Genomic DNA, 20,645 nt, shown 5'->3' on the forward strand with positions numbered 1-20,645 from the left:
TAATTTCTTTCATAATTTCTGTCTTGTCCCATTTTTCATTCAGTAGAGAGTTGTTAAGTTTCTATGAGTTTGTAAACTTTCTGTGACAGGCACATTTTTCTATCCCATCTGCCAGCTCCCAAATAACTGCATGAAGATTTCTTATTAAGTATGAAAACTCAGCTGAAAACTTAGGCTTATTTTTATCTGTCTCTTATAACTTAAATTAACCCATTTCTATTAATTTACTTTCTGCCTCGTGGCTTTATTACCTTTACTTTTTTCATGTTTCTTTCCTGCTTCTCCATGCCTGGCTGGCAAATTCTCATGACTGCTCTTCTTCTTCCAAGTGTTCTTTCTGCCCTGAAAATCCTACCTAGCTATTAGCATTTAGTTTTTTATTAAACCAATCACAGTGAAATATCTTCACACAGTATAAAGGTATATTCCCCAACATTCTGTTGCTTCTGTTGTTGATACCTACTTTTAATCTATAGTGGTCAGATAGAATGGAGAGTGTTATTTTAGTTTTCTTGTGTCTGTTGAGACTAAATTTGTGTCCAAGCACAGGATTAATTTAAAGCATCTTACCCACAGACCAAGGTAGTTTCCCAATTCTCCTGTAACAACCCAATTTTTTTTGCTTGATTTTATTTGTTTTTTTTCTATTAGGTTTCAGTAATTAAGGTAAATTTTCTTTGTTTTTAATTAGTTTACAAAGAATTGGGGTTCATTATGCAATTTTTCAAGCAAAAAAAATTTCCTGTCTGCTGTGATGTCACATGTGTCCTTCTTACCCCCGAGTCGTCTCTTCTTCTCCTCTCATGGTCTTCTATCTGTTTTGATGGTGCATCCCCACTCCTTTGCTGCCTTATTTACATACATTAAAGCATTTCTTAAAACTGACCAATTTTCCAGGAATAGAACAGATTTGGATTTCCTACATTGAAGGTAGAAAGGACCAGAGGCATAGATAAAATTTTCTCTTTAGCATGGAGAATATCGCAGATCAACAGTGGAAAATGTTGGACCCAAGTGCCTGCTTAGTAAAATTGGCAGTGATGTAATTCAAATGGATTTTCTTTGTCCATTTAACTGCTCTGATTTGCAGCCATTTTTTAAGTGTATGAAGAGATATATTTTGTGTTTGAATTTGGCAAGATCAGTTTTCAGAAATCTTTACATGAAAATGAATTAGCTGCCACCTTTTTAAACAAGTAGAACATCTGTGTTTTACGTTTTATTGTTTAAACATATGGTGCTTCCCTAATGGAGAAAATATAGCAGTAGCAAGTAAAGCAACTGTAAGCTTGTATTATATTTAGAGTTACAAGAAAAAAAAAAAACAGAATTGTCACATATGGACTTCAAATCAGACTTCAAAATCAAAACCTAGACAACATCCACATAAAGAATTATGTACAGCCACCTCCTGTGGCCATGTTGGTGTTGAGGAATGAGCTGCTGATGGGGTCATGCCCATCTAAGCACTAGAGACAGCATTGCCATCTATGGCCAGGGTGTCAAACAGGCCCAAGCTGCTGCCAGGGGCCATGTCTGGGTCCGTGGACCTACCACACAGAGTCTGTGTTAATATCAGTAGCTTCTGCTACCACTGAAGGCTGTGCAGATGCCCTGAATATGGACTGCCACCTGGAGCCAAGTTCTTGTTCTAGAGCCACCTTACAGTCAGGGTTTTTGTTGATGTTCATGGCCTGGAATACCACTAAAGGCTACAGGGATGCCCAGCTTCCAGGTTGCCACCTGTGACTATGTTGGGGTTCAACAGACATGAAGCTGCTGCTGGGGGCCATGGCAATCTGGGTAGCCTAGGCTGACACCTATAACCATGCAGTTGTCCAGGCCTGGGATGATGTCTAGGGACTTGTCTGGTCTATGGTCCCACTCTAGGCAGAGTGTGAGTAGATGTCTGTGGCTCAGGTAGTACAGTGGTTGATGGCAGTGCAGATGCCCAGGTTGTAAGTCAACACCTGAGGCTGTGTTGGTGCCCAAGGATCATTCTGCTGGCAATGTAGTTCACAGTGGCCTGCACTGTCATCTGGGGCCATGATGACATCTGAGGCCTTGTTGACATCCAGGTCTAAGCTGTGGTGGGGAGGCCATATCTGATTCTGTGACTACCACAGTCAGAGTCTATGTTGAGTTCTGTGGCTCCTGCTGCCATTGGTGGCTATGTGACTGCTTGGGATCTAATGCAACACCATTGTGTTGGAGCCTAGGGATCACACTTTTGTTGACCCAATGCCAATCTGAGAGGCCTAGGCAGCCACCCGGGACCATGGTAATATCCAGACCTAAGCTGCAGCTGCTGGCCATATCTGGGTCAGTGGTCCTGTTGCAGTTGGGGGTCTATGTTTATGGCCTTTTCCCATGTTTTCACAGGAGCCCAAGTGAACAATGTATTGAACTATATGTTGAAGTACAAGGGCCTCACTGAGCTGGCCCTACCCCTCACTGGCCTGCGGAGAGCCATCCCCCTATGAGAAATCTGACTCTATCCCTTTCTGGCCCTGGGATAATGACCCAGTGACCTCTGCACAGGAAAGTTGGCCTCATGCCTAATAGAAGGGCTGCCCCCCCCCCACATACTTGAAAAGGATGGGCCCACCCCTCGCCTGAGAGAGTGGTCCCAGCAACCATCAACTCAGCAGCCATGCAGGTACTCATCTAGGGCTTTGAGCTGACACACCCTAAGATCTAAGCCATCTATGACCCAGATGGAGTCCATGAAGGGAATGGTCCTGCAGATCCATGGCTGCATGGTCTACATGACTTGGGGCAAGAGCAGGATGTCTGGGGAGTTTCTGTGGAGGTCCAGTGTTGATGGTGTAGAGGAGGCCAGAGGCCTCGAACCTGACAAACAACACATTATACAAAGTACATCTGCAAGGAATGCTGCTTGGACGACAGGGTATACTGCATGATACACAGTCGTGTCCAGTGCCACTAAGATAAATAAAGAGGTGATGGAGAGGCAAAGGCAGAGGAGCCAAGTAGGCTTTCTTGTTTGTATGATTTTGTCTTGCTTTGTTTTTGTTTGTTTGTTGATTAAAATTTATATTCTTATTTGTATTTTTAACTATTTTTATTATCTTGTCTTCTTTTCTTTATCATTATCTCTTTTTAAGTAGTTATATTCAGTAGAGCAATATTTATTTAAAGAATAATTAGTTCAAAAATTACAAATTATTTTGTATACTGTATTGATTCTTTCTGGATTTCACATCATACATCTAGAACCCACTCATCTTCCAATACCTTGGCACCTGCCCTCTGCCCTTGAGAACCCCCCCAAAGATAAAACTAAATAAAATTTAAAAGAAAAAAAAATCATCATGGAAGCTGTAGTGTCACACAGTGAGTAACAAAGTATACTCTTTGTTCTATACATCTTTACTTGCAAGTTTTCATTGCAATGATTAGTTTGGTTCTAGGCCTCTTTCTTCTGTTACACTACCTACACTGAGCCCTCACTGGGACTGCTCTTGGAATCCTGTTGTTGCCCTGTGTCATGTAGACCTTGCAGCTTTGGATCTGCAGGATCAGCCCCTTCACATGCTCCAGCAGATCACAGATAGAGTGGATGTTGAGGTAGGCCAACTCATAGCCTGGGTAGTTGCAGGGTTGGTCAACCTACCAGCTGTCCCCTGTCTTCACCAACAGGGTGAGCTCTCCAGCAGCACCCAGGCTAGCTCATCCTAAGCAGTAAGCAGCAAGTGGTGGGGACTGGTCACATGTTCTCATGCCATAGGGCCAGCTCACCCACACCTATACCATCAGGGCCAGCGCCACTGTGTTGCCCAGGCAAGGGACCAGGGCCACTCTCCCAAATGCTGGTACAAGGCAACTGGTATAGGGCAGGGTCAGTGCTCTTGCTCTTGTGACCTCAGGACGAGCTTTCCCACCCAACCACAGGCAATAAGGAGTGGGCTTAAGGGAGGGTTTCTTCCCCTAGCTCAGTCTACCTAATGGCAGATGAGGGCAGGTCCAGAATCTTCTGCTCACATTCTTGGAGGAGGCTCACCTGTGAGCTCAACAATAGGGTTAGCTCTACTGTGCTGCCCAGGTTAGGAACAGGGCCTACTCTCCCTAGTACAACAGTTGGCGAGGGGCTGGGACAGTTCTCTTGCCTGCCATAAGTGGAAAGGTGTTGTGGGGGAAAGGCATCTTTCCATTGTCCATGCCACTACATGGCAGACTAGAGAGGCTGGATCAGTTCTTCCACTTTCATACCCTCAGGGCCAGCTATGCACCTGCCAACAGCGTCACTATGTTGTGCTGCCTAGGTGGGGTGTGGTACCCATTCTCTCCTGTGCCCCTGTGAGGGGCATGACCAGTTCTCCCTAGTGTTTCAGCCAGTGAGGGTCAAGACCATCTCTGTGCAGCCCTAACATATCAGCCTTCTATGGTAACAGGATCCATAAACATCAAGGAAGAGCATGGCTGCTGCAGGGCCACACACAGACAAGGCCCTTGGCTGCAGTCCAGGCTTGGACATTACCATGGCCACCCACCTCAGCACACTTCTCATCGCCTCTACATCTTCTGATCTGCCTCTCTCCACAGGACATGAACCATTCCATCTCTCTTTCTGGTCCATACCTCACCTTGTATTTGCTCACCCTCAAATAGGGCCCATGTTGTCTCCTGTCGGCCCATTACAGATAGCCCCAGAGTAGCATGTGGATCTCTGTCTCCTGCTTAGTCTCTATGGGACTGAGTAAGTTCCTGTTGTCTCCTCCCATACCCAGGTAAGAAGGGGATATTGATATTATTTTTATTTATTTATCTATATTATCATTATTTTATTATTTTTCTTTTCTTTATCTTTATCTTAACTTTATGATTTCTATTTTAGTTTTCCTTTGTGGCAGACACTACAAGGGTGAGGAGCAGATGCGGAAGGGCTGCGATATGGTTGAGATTGGGTTGCACCAAGTGAAATTCCCAAAGAATCAACAAAAAGATATGAAAGGAAAAAAAAAAGGAAGAGATTTCATGGGTGCATTGGTGAATGGGAGTGGAAGAGAACATGAGGGATGAGACTGGGGGAGTGGAGGGAGAGAATACTGAAAGAGATGACTGGAAAGAGGGGCATTTCAGGGTCAGGTAGAGACCTGGCAGAAGGGAAACTCCCAGGAAGTTACAAGGATGACCCCAGCTAAGAGTGCTAGCAATAGAGGGTATGTAGCCCAAATTGGCCATCTCCTGTGACCAGATAAATCTTCCAGTGAATGGATTGGGACACCAACCCAGTCACATAATCCTCGACCTACAGTCTGCCTTGCTTACAGGATGTGCTTGGGTAAGAGGGGTGCAGAGATTCTTGGAGTGGCCAACTAATGATGGCTCCAGCTTGAGATCCATGCCATGTGAGTGAGCCCAACCCTGACACTCTCTGGAGCACCAAGACACAGAGGCTGGATGGTCTAGAGAGCTAGGAAAGAACCAAACACCAGTGGAGAAAAAAAAATGTCCATGTAACGGTGCCTAACAATATTCTGCTATACTCATAAATTGGTGCCTACTCCAATTATCATAGACCCTTCAGCCAATAACTGATGGAAAAAGATTATGAGACCCATAGCCAAACATTAGGCAGAGCTCTGGGAACTCTGCTGAAGAGAGGGAGAAAGGATTGTAGGAGCCAGCAGCGTCAAAAACATCACAAGAAAACCCACAGAATCAAGGAATCTGGGCTCTTAAGAGCTCACAGAGTCTGGGTCCCCCTGGCAGTAGGATCAGGATCCATCCCTGGTGCATGAGCTGGCTTTTTGGAGCCTACTACCTATGGAGGGACACCTTACACAGCCTTCAGACAGGGGAAGGGGCTTGGGCCTGCCTCTGTTGAGTGTACCAGGCTCTGTTGACTCCCCATGGGAGGCCTTACCTTCTTGTAGGAGGGAATAGGGGATAGGATGGAAGGGGGAAGGCTGGAGGGGCGGGAGGAGGGAAGAAGGGGATCTGTGATTGGTATGTAAAATGAATAACGAAGTTCTTAATAAAAAAAAAAAGAATCTGAACTAACAATCAGGGAGCCTGCATGGGACTGATCTTAGGGCCCCCCTCTATATATGTGACAGTGGGGTAGCTTTGTCTTCTTGCAGGACTCCTAAGAGTGGGAGTAGGAACTTTCTCTCTTTGGCTGGTTTTTGGTAACCAAGTCCTCATACAGAATTATGTTGCCCAGCCTTAATACAAGGGGAGGTGCTTATTCTTATTGCAACTTGATACACCGTGTTTTGTTGATATCCACAGGAGGCCTGCCCTTTTCTGAACAGAAATGGAGGAGGAGTGGATTTGAGTGGTGCAGAGGGGTGGTTGACCAGAGGGAATGGAAAGAGAGGAGGGAGGGGAAACTGTAGTCGGGATGTAAAATAAATAAATTTAATTAGAAAAAGAGAAATTAAGGGTGGATATGATCATATTTCATTATATACATGTATGAAATTCTCAAAAAGAAAAAAGAATTGTGTGTTGACAGAAAAAGAAGCAAGCAATTATGGCTTTGAAGATGGTTGTTTCTGCCATCTTTTTGAAATATGCCTGAAAAGCTGTGTGTTGTGCTTTGACCATCTCCAGTATGCATATAAGGAAACAGCAATTCCTTTGACTTAACCTGTGGTATTCACCAGGGTTTGAATAAAACTAATTGGCTGAGAAAAACATGCCTTGGCTGAAATTGATTGTAAGAAAGCAGACTAGATTGTTTCTACTCAAGAGAATCCAAGAATAAAATGAATTAGAAAATAAACCTGAATAGTCCTGTCATGTTGGAGTCTACATCGGTGGGATTATGGGATGGGAAATCAAATGCAACTTCTGGAGCTATGCACAAGGCTGCAGTTTCTCCCTCCTTGTTTTGCTTGTCCAGACATGGCTGTTTTCTCTTTAGAAACTGCCTTGCTCTGGCTCTCAAGATGTGGACAATAGAGCACAACTGAGGACGGCAATGATGGTAATAGGGGAAAGGCTTGAGTTTCAACATAGTGTCTTTGTCAGGGTCTTTGCAGAATATGTTCAAGGTTTATTTGAAGAAGCTTATGATCCTATTTTGAGAGGCTGTGCACATTTTGGGAGGTTGAGCCTAGCTAGAAGTAACTGGCCCAGCTCTTTGGATTTATGTTATCCCTGGCTCGTTCCTGTTTTGCTCTCTACTTCCTGATTGGATGAGAACTGAAATACTCTTTTTCAGCACCTATTCCTTCTACTGTGGGCTTTAGCTCAAGCATGAAGGACCAGGTAGCTATGGATTTAACCTTATGAAACAATGAACCAAAAGTAAATCTTTCTTTCTTGGAAGTTGTTCTAGGAGGTATTTTGTCATAGTGACTTGGAAGAACAGAATAGAAAGAGTCTTTGAGCCAGAAGTAGTGGATATCTTCAGTGAAATAGAATTTGGAAGACATTACAGGCTGTTTTACATATGAACATACAGCAGCTATGACTGTATGTCAAGGCATGCACAAGATCAAGCTAGCTAAAATACCAGTGTGGATGGGTGATGGGGTCATGAAGTTCAGCCATTAACTGAGGAGTTATTGGCAATCGATGGTTGGGAAGAGAGAGTCAGTTTTCTTCAGGGATGCCGTTCCTAAGCGGCTACCTCTGCTGCAATATATTACCATATAGCTATGCACAAAGGTGGACTTGGTGGATTTGGGGAAAACAACAACAACAACAACAGAAAGAAAAAAAACCTCATGATGTTTGAAAGGGAAGTATTCAGGCTAAGACAGGAGAAATTAAAGGGAGAAAGAGTAGGATTTGATCAAAACGCAGTATAAGCATATAACAAATGCTCAAACAATAAAAATGAATTATTTACAACATATGCATTTTAACAAAAGTGCAAAACAAAAAATTCAAGGAATTTGGGGGTCTTAAGTTTTTTAAAAAGAAATAACTTCAAAAACCAGAAAAACTTAAGTATCATATCTTATATGACTTTTCATGTTATTCTGTTTTATGAGTGACTGATAGCAGAGATTAATAGACTTTCAAAATAAAGGCCAGCAGTAAATATTTACTTTCCAGACTATATAATCTCTCCTACAACCTCTCATCTTGTCATTGTCCTGAAAATGCAGCCACAGTATGCACAAATGTAATATGTGTACAGATATATATGGCTTCACTCCAATAAAATTCCATTTACAAAATCAAGAAGCGAGTAGATTTGTCAATGGTCAGGTTTGTTGATTGACAAATGACGGAGAGCAATTTTAGGAAATTATATTGTGAATGAAATTGAATTGAATCCAAATATCAATATGTAGATGACATATGTAGATAATGGAAACACATTGCATTTTGTTTCCATTTTCAAATGGTGTAGCATTTCACAGTATTTTACAAGATGATGAACTGAGTTTTAAGTGAAATTCATGGAGTAATTGGTATAATTATCCCCACTTTCCCTGCAGTTCTCTATCATTCCCTTTAGCTCTCCAGGGAGATAATCCTATTAACTAACTGAATTATATTTTAACTTCCTCCACCCACAGATTCATAGTGTGTTGTTTAAATTGATCATTTTGTACAAACTAGAATGTTCAGGTATGATTATTCTGACATGTTAATTTTTTTAAATTCTGTAATGTATACTTAAATGAAAATTATCTGGAATCCATGCTGGTTTGTAGCTGTTTCTGTTAATCTGTTTCACTTCTCTTTGTTATTTTAACTAACTAGCTTACTAGCTAACTAATTAACTTTATTTTCTTTGAGATAGAGTCTAGCACTGCAGGCCAGTCTGTATATCCCAGAGTGGTATCAAAGTCACCAGCCCCTACTTCTTCTTTTTGAGATCTACGTGTTTGACCAACCCCATGCATGACATTGAATTTCATCAAATATTTTGCATATCTATAAAAATGAAAATAATTCCATAGTTTCCTCTTTAAATTGATAGCAAAGAGATTGGCGTAACTGTCTTGAGATGTTAGGAAACACAAAGAATTCTTCTTCTTCAAATGCCTGAAAATATATAATTAAACATTTCTGTACTATATTAATCATTGTACTGATCTATCTTTTTTATACTGTCTGATTATCATAAATTGTTGATGATAAGATAATTTTACATGTGTTAGGAACATTTTATTTTCTCTTATTTCTTGGAAGAGCTTAATAAATAATAAAATATAAATAAATAAAAATAGTGTATATTTTTGATGATGTATGTTGATCATCATAAGCCAAATATGTACATTTTTAAATATGATCAGCCAATAGCCATTCTTCCATAGCACAAATGGAGAATGTGATGATAGCCCAGTCATTCATGCATTTAAATCTGTTTTAAAGGAAACATGTACTAAATGAATTGGCATACCAGAGTAACTGCATTTCTGAATTCACAGAAGTTGTAACAGTGTGTAGAAGGCTATATAGACATTGGAGAAGAACGTCATTGCCACAGGGAGGACTGTATAGATACTGAAGGAAAATTGCATAGACATGATGGAGGTCAACATTGACACTATAGGTGGTTAGCATATACATTAAAAATAGGACTTCATAGACATGAAGACTAAATAGACATAAAAATTCTTCCCATCTTATGGTACCTTCATCAATATCATAAAGTTTTTTAACAAGTCTTTCACTTCTTTTGTTATATTTATTCATATCTATATATTCACATATATATTACTTTTGCTCATGTATGTGTGTGTGTGTGTGTGTGTGTGTGTTTCTAATTTTTAAGCTATAGGAATTTTCTGGTGGAGTTTTTTGGGTCTTTTATACATACATAGAATCACATAGTTTGCAAACAAAGATAATTTGACTTGTTTTATTCCTATTTGTTTCCACCTTATTTTGTTCACTTTTTTTGTTGCTTTTGCCAAGACAGGAATGGAGAGAACATCCTTAACTTCTATCTGATTTTAGTGGAAATATTTGTTTATACTAATATAATATTGGCTGTAGGTTTGTTGAGAATTGTCTGTATTATGCTGATGTATGTCTCCTGTGTCCCTAGATTATTCAAGATGTTTTTCTTTGAAGGAATATTGTATTTTGTCAAAGGCTTTTTCTGTGTCTAATAAGAGGAACATGTAGTTTTATCCTTGAGTCTGTTTACATGGTAGATTTCATCAATTGATTTCCTTGTGTAAAATCATCTGTGCATATCTAAAGTGAAAGTTACTTGATCATGATAGATAATCATTTTGATGTGTTCTTGAGTTTAATATTTTATTGAGAATTTTTATATCTATGTGTATCGTAAATATTGGCTTATAATTTCCTTTTTGTTGAATCTTTGTCTGATTTTTGTGTCAGAGCATTGCCAAAAGAAATTTGGAACTGTTCCAACCTTTTCCATCTTATGGAAAAACTTGAGAAATATTAGTATCACACCCCTCTCTAAGGTTCAAGAATCTTTATAGAGGAGATTCATAAAGATGGTAAGAGCCCAATAAAATAGTTAACTTTTTGGAAACAGTATTTTCTGGACACGACAAAGTGCATAAACATATAAACTCACAGCAACTTTGACAGTATGTATAAGATCTGTTCAAGCTCAAGCTAGACAGCATACCAGGATGGAGAGGGGAGACACCATGCAGTCCTACTCCTAGCCAAAGAGTTCTCTTTCTTAGTAGTTTCTAGGATAGGAATATTCCATTGTCTCTAAAGATGGAGGTAGGTAAACCACACTCTAGTGGAAAGCCATACATCTGTGAGAATATATGGACAGCACAAACTGGAGTTCATGTGTTTAAAAGATATAAAGCTTGGTGGTTACAGAAGGTGAAGTAGATCTACAATGAATTGGGGGCGAATATGATAAAAACATATTATAAAACTCGTCACAGGACTAATTAAAATGAGGGAAAAAAGGAAAGACAAAAAGCAACTTCGCGTACTAAAAATTTATGAAGCCTGGTACACGATTTCTAAATGACTAAAATAGTAACACAGAGTCTGAAGATAACAGCTTGCTACTGTATAGGTGATGGCCACACAGTATGTTAAATAGTGAAAGTGTGAAGAAGTGGTTGAAAGATCAAACCACACAGATGTCTATGGAAACAATAAAAGGAACTATGTTACAGAAAATGTGATGATTTAATAGTACCAGAGAAAAGAGTTGTTTTCTCCCCGCCTCACAATGGCTCAATATCCCTGCCATGTTTACTCAGTGCCCTCATACTGATAAGTGCATGGTTGCTTTTCAGTACTTACTATACTGATCCATCTGCCATTCACTCTAGCCCAATTCAGACAGTGTTCCTATGCTGGTAAATACAGTGACTTTTATAAACACGCCCCCCCCCCCCCACACACACACACTGAAGCATCTGCCACAACCCAGCACTCTGCTGATTGACTTTGTTTTCTATACGTTACCGTTTTGTTTAGTTAGTTTTGATATTGCAACTCATTCTGAACCCCTCCACAGCACTGGTATTACAGCGTTCTGTGTACACCACGCCATTCCTCTTGGGTGACATCCTTCATTTAAATCCAACTTAGTATTTTCTTTTCTTTTTATTTCTGATTATATTTCTGTATATTAATACAATGTCTTTTTGTTTGTTTGTGTTTTGTTTTTTTGAAACAGGGTTTCTCTGCTTAGTTTTGTTGCCCATCCTGGATCTCACTCTGTAGACCAGGCTGGCCTCGAACTCACAGAGTTCCCCCTGCTTCTGCCTCCCGAGTGCTGGAATTAAAGGCGTGTGCCACCGCCGCCCAGCAATACAATTTCTTTATCCTTGAGGTTTTCATACATACAGTGAAACCTTTCAGGGGGGTATCTGCAAACAGTACGGCTGGCACAGTAATGATCCACATGAGGTAAGAAGAAAATCCAGTTCAATACACCCCAGTAGCTGGCGTTGGTTTAAACTTCTAGAGTCTGACGCCAGACAGTTTATTTCGGCATATTTGAGTATAGTATCCATTTTCAACAAAAAGTTTCCTGGGGTAACACAATGCCATTTGCCCAAAGGGGAAAAATTACACTGAAACAGTTTTCAAAGTACATGTCACTTTTAGGCTACATGTGTTATACTAAGGGCTTAGGGTAGCATCTTGTGTGGTCTCAGACATACACTTAGCTGAGAGGTCATTTGGTCTATTAGCCACCTCTAGATCAGATTGGACGATCCTGGTATGGCCTGACCTTACAGATAGTGTAGGAGTTACCTAGGGTATTAGCCACCTCTGTTCCTAGCCTTCTAGGGGCGAAAATAGGCAACATAACTTTTCCTTTGAAAAGACAACCCTGCATGTTTAATATTATTGGCTTCCTTGGGGCTATTTGTGCAAGGACCTTTGTGCTCCCAACAAAACCTAATTATATCTATGCTCCATTTTTTCTCTCCAGCTCTCATCAAGCCGCTTTCTCCCCAAACTTGTATTGTCTTTAACAGTAAAGTTTTACCACCAAGTTCTGGAGGCCATAGCATATTTTGGGTGGAGGTCTATGGGACTTCACATACCAACAACTCAAAAGTTAAACATTGCATGCACTGGGCTCTTTATTCAATAACCTGTGATGTCTATTAGAACCATTGTCTCCTGTTACAGAGCAACAAAATTTAAATTCCTTTTTATATGCATAAGTATATATGTATATATACATAAGTACATATATGCATGTGTGTATATGTATACATTTTAGAAAGCTTATGTTCATTTCTTGGTTATTTTCTCTCTTCCCTTTCAAATCGTGACACCTTATATATACACACCTGCATCATTACTTCTCTCTACCTTATTTTCAACTTTGCACTTCACAGATGTTTTGGGCTAGTTTCAATCACCTTAAAAACATCATGGGAACAAGAAGAAACCTTATAACGTAAGCTCACTAGTGGCATCTCTCTGCTCAGAAAATCAGTTGAGACAAAAAGACACAACTCACCAACCTGCTTCGGGTCTCTGTATAGAGAAAGCTTTCACAGCCAGCTCCTCTGACAAGCTTGTTGAGAACAAGAGACTGTCTCACCACCCATACTCCACTTCCACCTTGACTTGTTCTATCTTCACAGAGACCAGAAATTTTTACTCCAATGTTCTTATCACTAACTGGCAGCCTATGTGTTTTCTTTATTTTCTTGCTTACTGCCTGTCAACTCCAACTGGATGATAAACTCTGTGAACAGGGATTTAATTTTATTTTATTTTCCAATGTAACTACTTTTCTGTTACTGTCCATCTCTCCTACTTGACGACACAGTTAACCTAACTGCTGTGCCCATAGATCAAAAGTGCTTGATTTAACTTCACAGAAATGAAGATTCATTAAATGTATACATCGTGGAATCTGGCTCTATTGGTATAAAATTATCTTGTGAAATGCATTCATGCTGCTGCATATAGCTATATCTACCTTCACTTCTGCATGGTAGTCAAATATAATTGTATCATATTTCACTTATCTTTTCCTTCATTGACAGTCACTTCATGGTTCCTGCTTTTTTGATTGTGTCAGTTATTCTATGATAATTACTTTTCACTTTACACATTTTATTTATGTGGAATGTATACAGAAATATTCTAGGAATACAGTGAACATGACTGTGATATGTTCAGTTTACTTCTGTGCTTGCAGAAAACACTGGCAACCTATGTCTGCTTTGAGAGAGAAGGAAGCAAAGAAAAAAGGATCTCATTAAGTAAACTGGAGAAAATGTATGAAGAAGGAAAATAATATACAGAATTAGACAGGTAAGTGTTTGGGTAAAATGGTTAAGCTACAGAAAATGTTGGATTCTTCTTCTTGACCTAACAATCCTAAATATTGTATCTCTCAGTAGGTTGGTTTCCTAGTCAAGCTAGAAACACACACACACACACACACACACACACACACACACACACACACACACACACACACACAAATACAATAAAATAAAATTGCTTTCCTTGAGGCCTGGTTTCTCCCACATAGTACAGACTAACTCTTTACTGACTGGAAGCTATGGGGTGGAGTTCCCCATCTAGAACAAGATTCAAGGATCAGCAGATGGACAGTAATAGCTGAGGATGAGATTGTGGAGACCACTGCCCAAGTTGACACTCTGGATCCTGCATATTACCAGATTTGACAACTATATTTTCAATTATTTTATGTCAATAACAACCTTCTACAAATGTCTGCTCTTGTTAATATTAGCTAGTACCTTTGTTTCCAGACTGAAAAGTTTGCCCAAATACTGAAACTATAAAATGATTTACTCTTCAGAAGACAAAAATTCAGACTAGAAATTTAGAACTTTATTCTTGGACAATCTCAGCTCTCTTTGTGCAGCAGCTTATCAGCTTGGGTAGATATGGAGACAGCAGGTTCGTGAAGGCCTGTTTTACATGTAAAGGAGGGGTGATAATTCAGAAGAATGACTTTAATGGTATTTTGATTGATCGATCACATAGAATATCGTTAATCTCTGGTTTCCTGAACTTCTCATGGATGCCTTAGCTTTTCTATTCCTTTTATTTATTTTATCATATCATACAGGCACAGGGCTTTATTATAACACTTCCCACATGCATGTCATTGTACTTTATTCTCTTTTGTTCCCCTCCTCAGCTCTTTTCACCACCCCAAACTATCTTTATTCCTTCTCCCAGTTAATCTGCCTTCTGCTTTTGCTATGTGCATTTCTTATCCTCCTCTCTCATGATGCTTTTTCTAGTCTAGGTCTTAGTAAATGAAAAGAGGCATCAACTTGGCCAAATACACAAACTTAAAGCAGATGTATTGGAAGAATAGTCTCAATTTGAGAATACAATGATTTGGACTAATGGGAGCTGAAGAGATGCCTTATTAGTTAAGAATATTTGCTTATTTTGTAGAGGGCCTATGTTCAGTTCCCAGCACTGACATGACTGCGCACGACCTTCTGTAATTTTAGTTCTGGGGGATCTGCTGAAAACTCCTGGCTTATATAGATACTGATCACATGTTGCCTATACATATGTGCAAGCAAAACACTCATGTACAAAAAATAAAAATAAATAAATCTTTGACAAATGAAAACTTTTGGCTTAAGATTTTTGTTCTATCCATAGTATTTTTTGGTTTTTGAGATAATTTCTAAAGTAAGTCTTTACAGGTCAATGCTATCCCAAGCTGTGAAGCATCAGCATAGTGTGAATGTTCCCCAAGAGCACTCTCTCTCTCTCTCTCTCTCTCTCTCTCTCTTTATAGAGTCATGAGAAGTTCTCTGATGAGAATTCCATCTATGATGTTACAGATAACATCCTGATAAATGGTGGAGTGGGACATAGCCAGGGATACTTAATAGGTTTTCTGCCCTCCCCAATAATAGGTTTTTCTGCTGATTCAGTAAGCCAGATAAAGCCAACTTTAAAAAGTATAACGACAGGTTTATTTAAGCAAAGCAACTCCAAGACAAGGTCTCCCATCTTAAAGATCTAGGCCAGAGAAGCTGCACCCACAAACAAAAGCAGGGAGACTTTATAGGTTGGAGGCAAGGGGTGATGATGTGTCCACCACAAGCTAGATTTATGCCCAAGTAGGGTCAAAAGCTGAATGCTTAGGCAGGGACCTGGGCTGCTGGCAGCAACAGGGGAAGAAGTTGGAATAGATGCCAAGAATGCAAAGCTGGGATTTTTGGTGCCTTTCTTTTGTTGGAGACTCTCTGAGTCAGTGGGGTTTGGAGAGAAAGAAAGGAAGGGGGCTTTCTGAATCATGCAGGGGCAAGCTGGAGATTCCACCCAAACAATATTATTTTGAAAACCATTTCAATGAGTTAATTATATTTGTCAATTGGAAGTTTGGTAGTGGTGACAATGCAGGACCCAGAAATTGGACAGCCTAGAAATCTAGGATAGAGCCAAATTTGATTTGAAAAAAAAGAAAAAAAAAGTCAATGAAATGATTCCTAGTGATATTCTGCAATACTCATAGATTATTGCCTAGCCCAATTGTCATCAGAGAGGCTTCACCCAGCAACTGATGGAAACATGCAGAGATCTACAAGCAGAGATCAGGAATCCCGAGGAAAAGAGGGGGGAAGGATCATGGGACTTGGGGGTAGGGGCACAGGAACACCACAGGAAAATGCAGAGTAAACTAAGTTGGTTTCATGAGTGCTCACAGAGCCTGAACTGCCAACCCAGAGACCTTGCACAGGACTGACCTGGGCCCTTTGCACATGCGTACATGTGTTGCAGTTGTGCGGCTTAGTCTTCTTGTGGGACTCCTGGCAGAGGGAGTGGGGCCTGTTTCTGACTCAGTTGCCTGCTCCTAGGACCCTTTCCTCCTACTGAGTTTCCTCTTATAGCCATAAAAGCAGAGGAGGTTCCTAGTCTTGCTACAACTTGATATCCCATTGCTGGCTGATAGACGGGGAATGACTGAACTTTTTCTGAAAGGAAGGGAGAAGTGGATTGAGGGGAGAGAAGGAAGTTGGGGGGTGCTGGGAGGAGAAGAGGAAGGGGAGAAACAGTGGTGGGATTGGGAAAAATTAATTGATAAATTAATAAAGAAAATAAAGAAAGAAGTATGGAGATGAGGAGAAATGAAATAAGATGAGAACATGTAAGGTAAATAAACTTTGGGGCCTGGGGTTCTGTGGGACACATTGAGTTGTCTTAAGGTAAGATGTCTTAGATATCTAAGGACAGTCAATGTACATTTAACTAGCACCTCTGGAATGATAGTTATTACTGCCCTTAAGATAATAGAGGAAAAAAATCATGTAAATACTTTGCTATATTCTGAGGTTCAAATTAGGTGAGGAAAATATTCAGGAAAAACTGGACTTATTTGGAATGGATTGATGAATGATAGATACTTTACTAAAGCAGTGACCATGAAAGTAGGGAAATAAGTATAAACAAAGTTAAGAATACTTGTTTGGGAATTGGAATTTCACAAAGGTATGAGGTAATAGTTTATACCCAAAATGTGGATATGAAAGGTAAATATTGTGACCAACCTATGTGGTTGGGGCCAAGCAGCTCAGGGGTGCTAACAAGGCAGGCTTGTGGCGAGCACATGAGGCTCTGAGAAAACCTGCCACGCTGCCGTGGAGGCTGAAGGCAGACCACAGGGAGTGTGAGGTCTTTTTGTCACATGGGCACCACTCATTATGATCAATCTACCTGAGTCTATTTAATGGACAATAGGTATTTATTAAGATATAAATTGAGGAAATACATTCATGAATACAGAATGGAGTAGATAGCTGAAATCATCCTCTGATGTGATTGGGAGTGAATCCACCTCGCAGGAAGGAGCAGGGAGAAGGAGCACGTGATACTTCTCCCTCTCCTTTTAAGAGGTCATGTACAATGGCAGGAAGTACAACATCCTTCGGACCCTATAGCCCAAGGTCATGGGCGGAGCTTGTAATGCACTTTCTGTTTACTCAGGTAATATCATATCCTTCTGGGGTTTTCAACAGAGTTGGAGGCTAGATAGTTATAGTTTTCCTTAGTCATGATAAAAGATAAATTAGATATAAAACTTTAGACTCATAAAAATAGGATAGATGGTAGAATATTTTCTTTAATTTTGCCAAATACAAATAGACTAGATATTGTAACTGTAATTTTTGCTTGATACCTGTTTTGTTATATATTATTTTACTATGTTAAAATTAAAACCTTCTTTTTTGATTAGACAAAAACAGGGGGGAGTGCTGTGGGATGTCTTTCTGTATGTTGTGAATATGTGTGGTTTCCCACTGGATAACTAATAAAGTTGTTTTGGTCTATGGCAAGAAAGCTTACAACCAGGTGGGAAATCCAAGCAGAGATACAGAGAGGAGAAGGGCAGAGTTGAGAGAGATGACAGCCATTGCCAAAGGAGCAACAAGATGCCAGCAGACCGGTAATGCCACAACCACATGCCAACATATAGAAACTGGTTAATTTAAGATGAAAGAGCTAGCCAGTAAGAAGCTGAAGCCATATACCATACAGTTTACAATTAATGTAAGTCTCTGAGTGATTGTTTTATAAGCGGCTGTGGGACCTCAGGTGGGAGAGGTTCGTTGGGACTGCTGGGCAAGGTAGGACTGGAGAAAATTCCAATTACAGGTAAAAATGCATACATTTTATTTAATTTCCTTATTATTTATTTGTGTGTGTGGTGTGTCATGTGTGCATGTGTTTTTGCAGGTGTGCTCACCCACAAAGGCACTTGTAGAAGTTGGAGATTAACATTGGATATCTTCCTTCATTACTTTTCCTTCTTACTTTTTGAGACAGGGTCTCTTCACTGAATATGGGGCTTACCATTTCTGTTATAGTAGCTGGCAAATGAGCTAATAGGAACCCCCTATTTCTTCCCATCTCCAAACCAGCACAGGGGTTATAGGCATGGGTGGCAGTACCTGGGTTCTACATCTGTCAGGGGATCCAAAGTCAAATACTCAACGAAAATGAAAGACTATACTCATTGAATCATCTCCTTAGCCCCATACTACTTATTTTTTTGATTGTTAAAGTCATGAATGAGGCCTAAGAGAGACATGTGAAAGAGAAAAAAAATGAAGAAATAAAGAACTGTGTTCCCAAAAAAATGAGTGGGTTAAACAGTATCATTTGATGTTCAAGAACTCTGCCGTTGGTACACAAGTACAAAGGTAACTTTAAAGCCTAGTAAATATTTATAACCTATAACATATGATGAATTATTAAAGACAAAGATTAACTCACTAGTACTTGAACATTAGAATGCTAGCCATTGAGGAGAATGTGTGTGTTTACATGTCATTATACTTTGTTCTTTTTGTTTTGTTTTTTTCATTATAAGGCATTGAAAAAGTAACACAGATCTCAGGGAACTCTCACATTTATATATATCTTTGTATAACCAACTTTGTTCCCTCAAACAAGAAATCTCTGAGAAGCTAAATGTGGTAACACTGGCCATTCCACTTCACATAGAATCATTTATCCCAGAGGAGGGATTGAATTCTCCTGAGCTCCTAATCCTTTTGTCTTGGGGATCTTGTTTTGGCTTATGTTAGAGAACATGCACACTTCTGACACTGTGATTCATATTAACAGCAGAAAATACCAACAGTGTCTGCTCTTTTACAAAGCCAACTTATAAAGGAAAGAGAAACAAACACACCAAGAAGAAAGTGAAGTTATTTCAGGTTTGATGAATCAAGCTGAACTGTAGTAGAATATTATTTTAATGTGTGTTACTTTTGCTTATGTTACATTTGTTTAACACTGTGATATTGGTGAAATTATTAAGGCCACTCCACATAGTTAAAAAGGAGGTTTATTTAGTGGTATAACTTACAAATGAAGGGATAGGTAGGTTGCAGGGTCTGGGGAAGACGTATCAAAGTCCGGTGGTGTTCTCTGGAGAACTCTGCTCGGTCTACCTCCAGCATCCAGGGTCCAGGAACAAAGAGAAGTGGTCCATCCAGATCTTGGGTCTTCAGGGTCCTCTCTTGGCCCCACCTTGTAGGCATGACAGTTACCTAAGCCTCAATGGAGGTTGGAACTTCCAGATCAAAGCTGGAATGGCTACCCACTACACTGTGATCCTGTGTTACTGTGTCTGTCTAAAACACCTGATGTTCTAATAAAGAACTGCCCAATAGCTAGGTAGGAGAAAGGATAGGAGGGGCTGGCAAGAAGAGTATAAACAGAGGAAAAATCTGGGAAGAGGGATTGGAGATCTAAGCTCAAGGATCCAGAGAAGGAGAAGGACTCCAGGGGCCAGCCACACAGCTACAAAGCGAGCCACAAAGTAAGAGTAAGATTTTCAGGAGTTAGATAATGGGAAAATCCCAGAGGCAAAAGGTAGTTGCAATAAGTTAAGGAAAGCTGGCAAGAAACTAAGCCAAGCTAAGGCCAGGCATTCATAAGTAAGAATAAGCCTGTGTGTGTGAATTTACTTGGGAGCTAGGTGGTAGGCCCCTCAAGAAAAGAACAAAAACCCCCAACAACACTGAACAGGCAAGATTCCTCATCTAACTGGATGAGGGGCTCCAAAATGTCATGGCTAATTTCCTACATCTAAACGTTAAAAGCAGAAGATATTTAGATTGCTAATTGGATAACTTGCACACAAAGTAAGAACAAAGTATACAAGAAGAAATGGAAAATGAAGATGAAGTGTCCACTTACTAATTCCTTGGTTATGCTAGTTGTCTTACATCATAATTCATGTGTATTGCTGCATCTGGTTCTCATTAATGTTGCACTGATATCATCCCTCACATAATTCTATATGTTCCAAACTTCAAGCATTACAACCCCTTATGAATCTTGATATGAATTCTTTTCATACTCCTTTAGATCTTCTTACCTATGAATACACTTCCCAGTCACCTAATGTCTTCCTCTAGATGGTTTTGATCAAGAGCCTCTCTTGGCTCAATGCTTAGCCAGACATGGATGAGAGTTGGTCTATTTCTAATCCAGGAAACACAAGAATACTACTATGCACACATTTATTAAGCAAAAAGGACTCAGTAACACAAGGCAGCTGTAGGCTCACTTCCCAGGATGTCAAGAAATTAAGCAATATATACATATCTGTAATATATATTGGAGTCATCATAATAAAGTGCTTTAAGGATAACAACCAAGTCATTCCCTACTTCTTCTTTCTCTCATGTTCTTTGGTTCTGCAGTCTTTATGGCCACTCACTTCTTTTGCAATTACTTATCTGTAAATACAAATA

This window comes from Peromyscus californicus, unplaced genomic scaffold (assembly GCF_007827085.1).
Source record: "Peromyscus californicus insignis strain IS unplaced genomic scaffold, ASM782708v3 Scaffold_13__1_contigs__length_99412109, whole genome shotgun sequence".
NCBI classification, from domain to species: domain Eukaryota; kingdom Metazoa; phylum Chordata; class Mammalia; order Rodentia; family Cricetidae; genus Peromyscus; species Peromyscus californicus.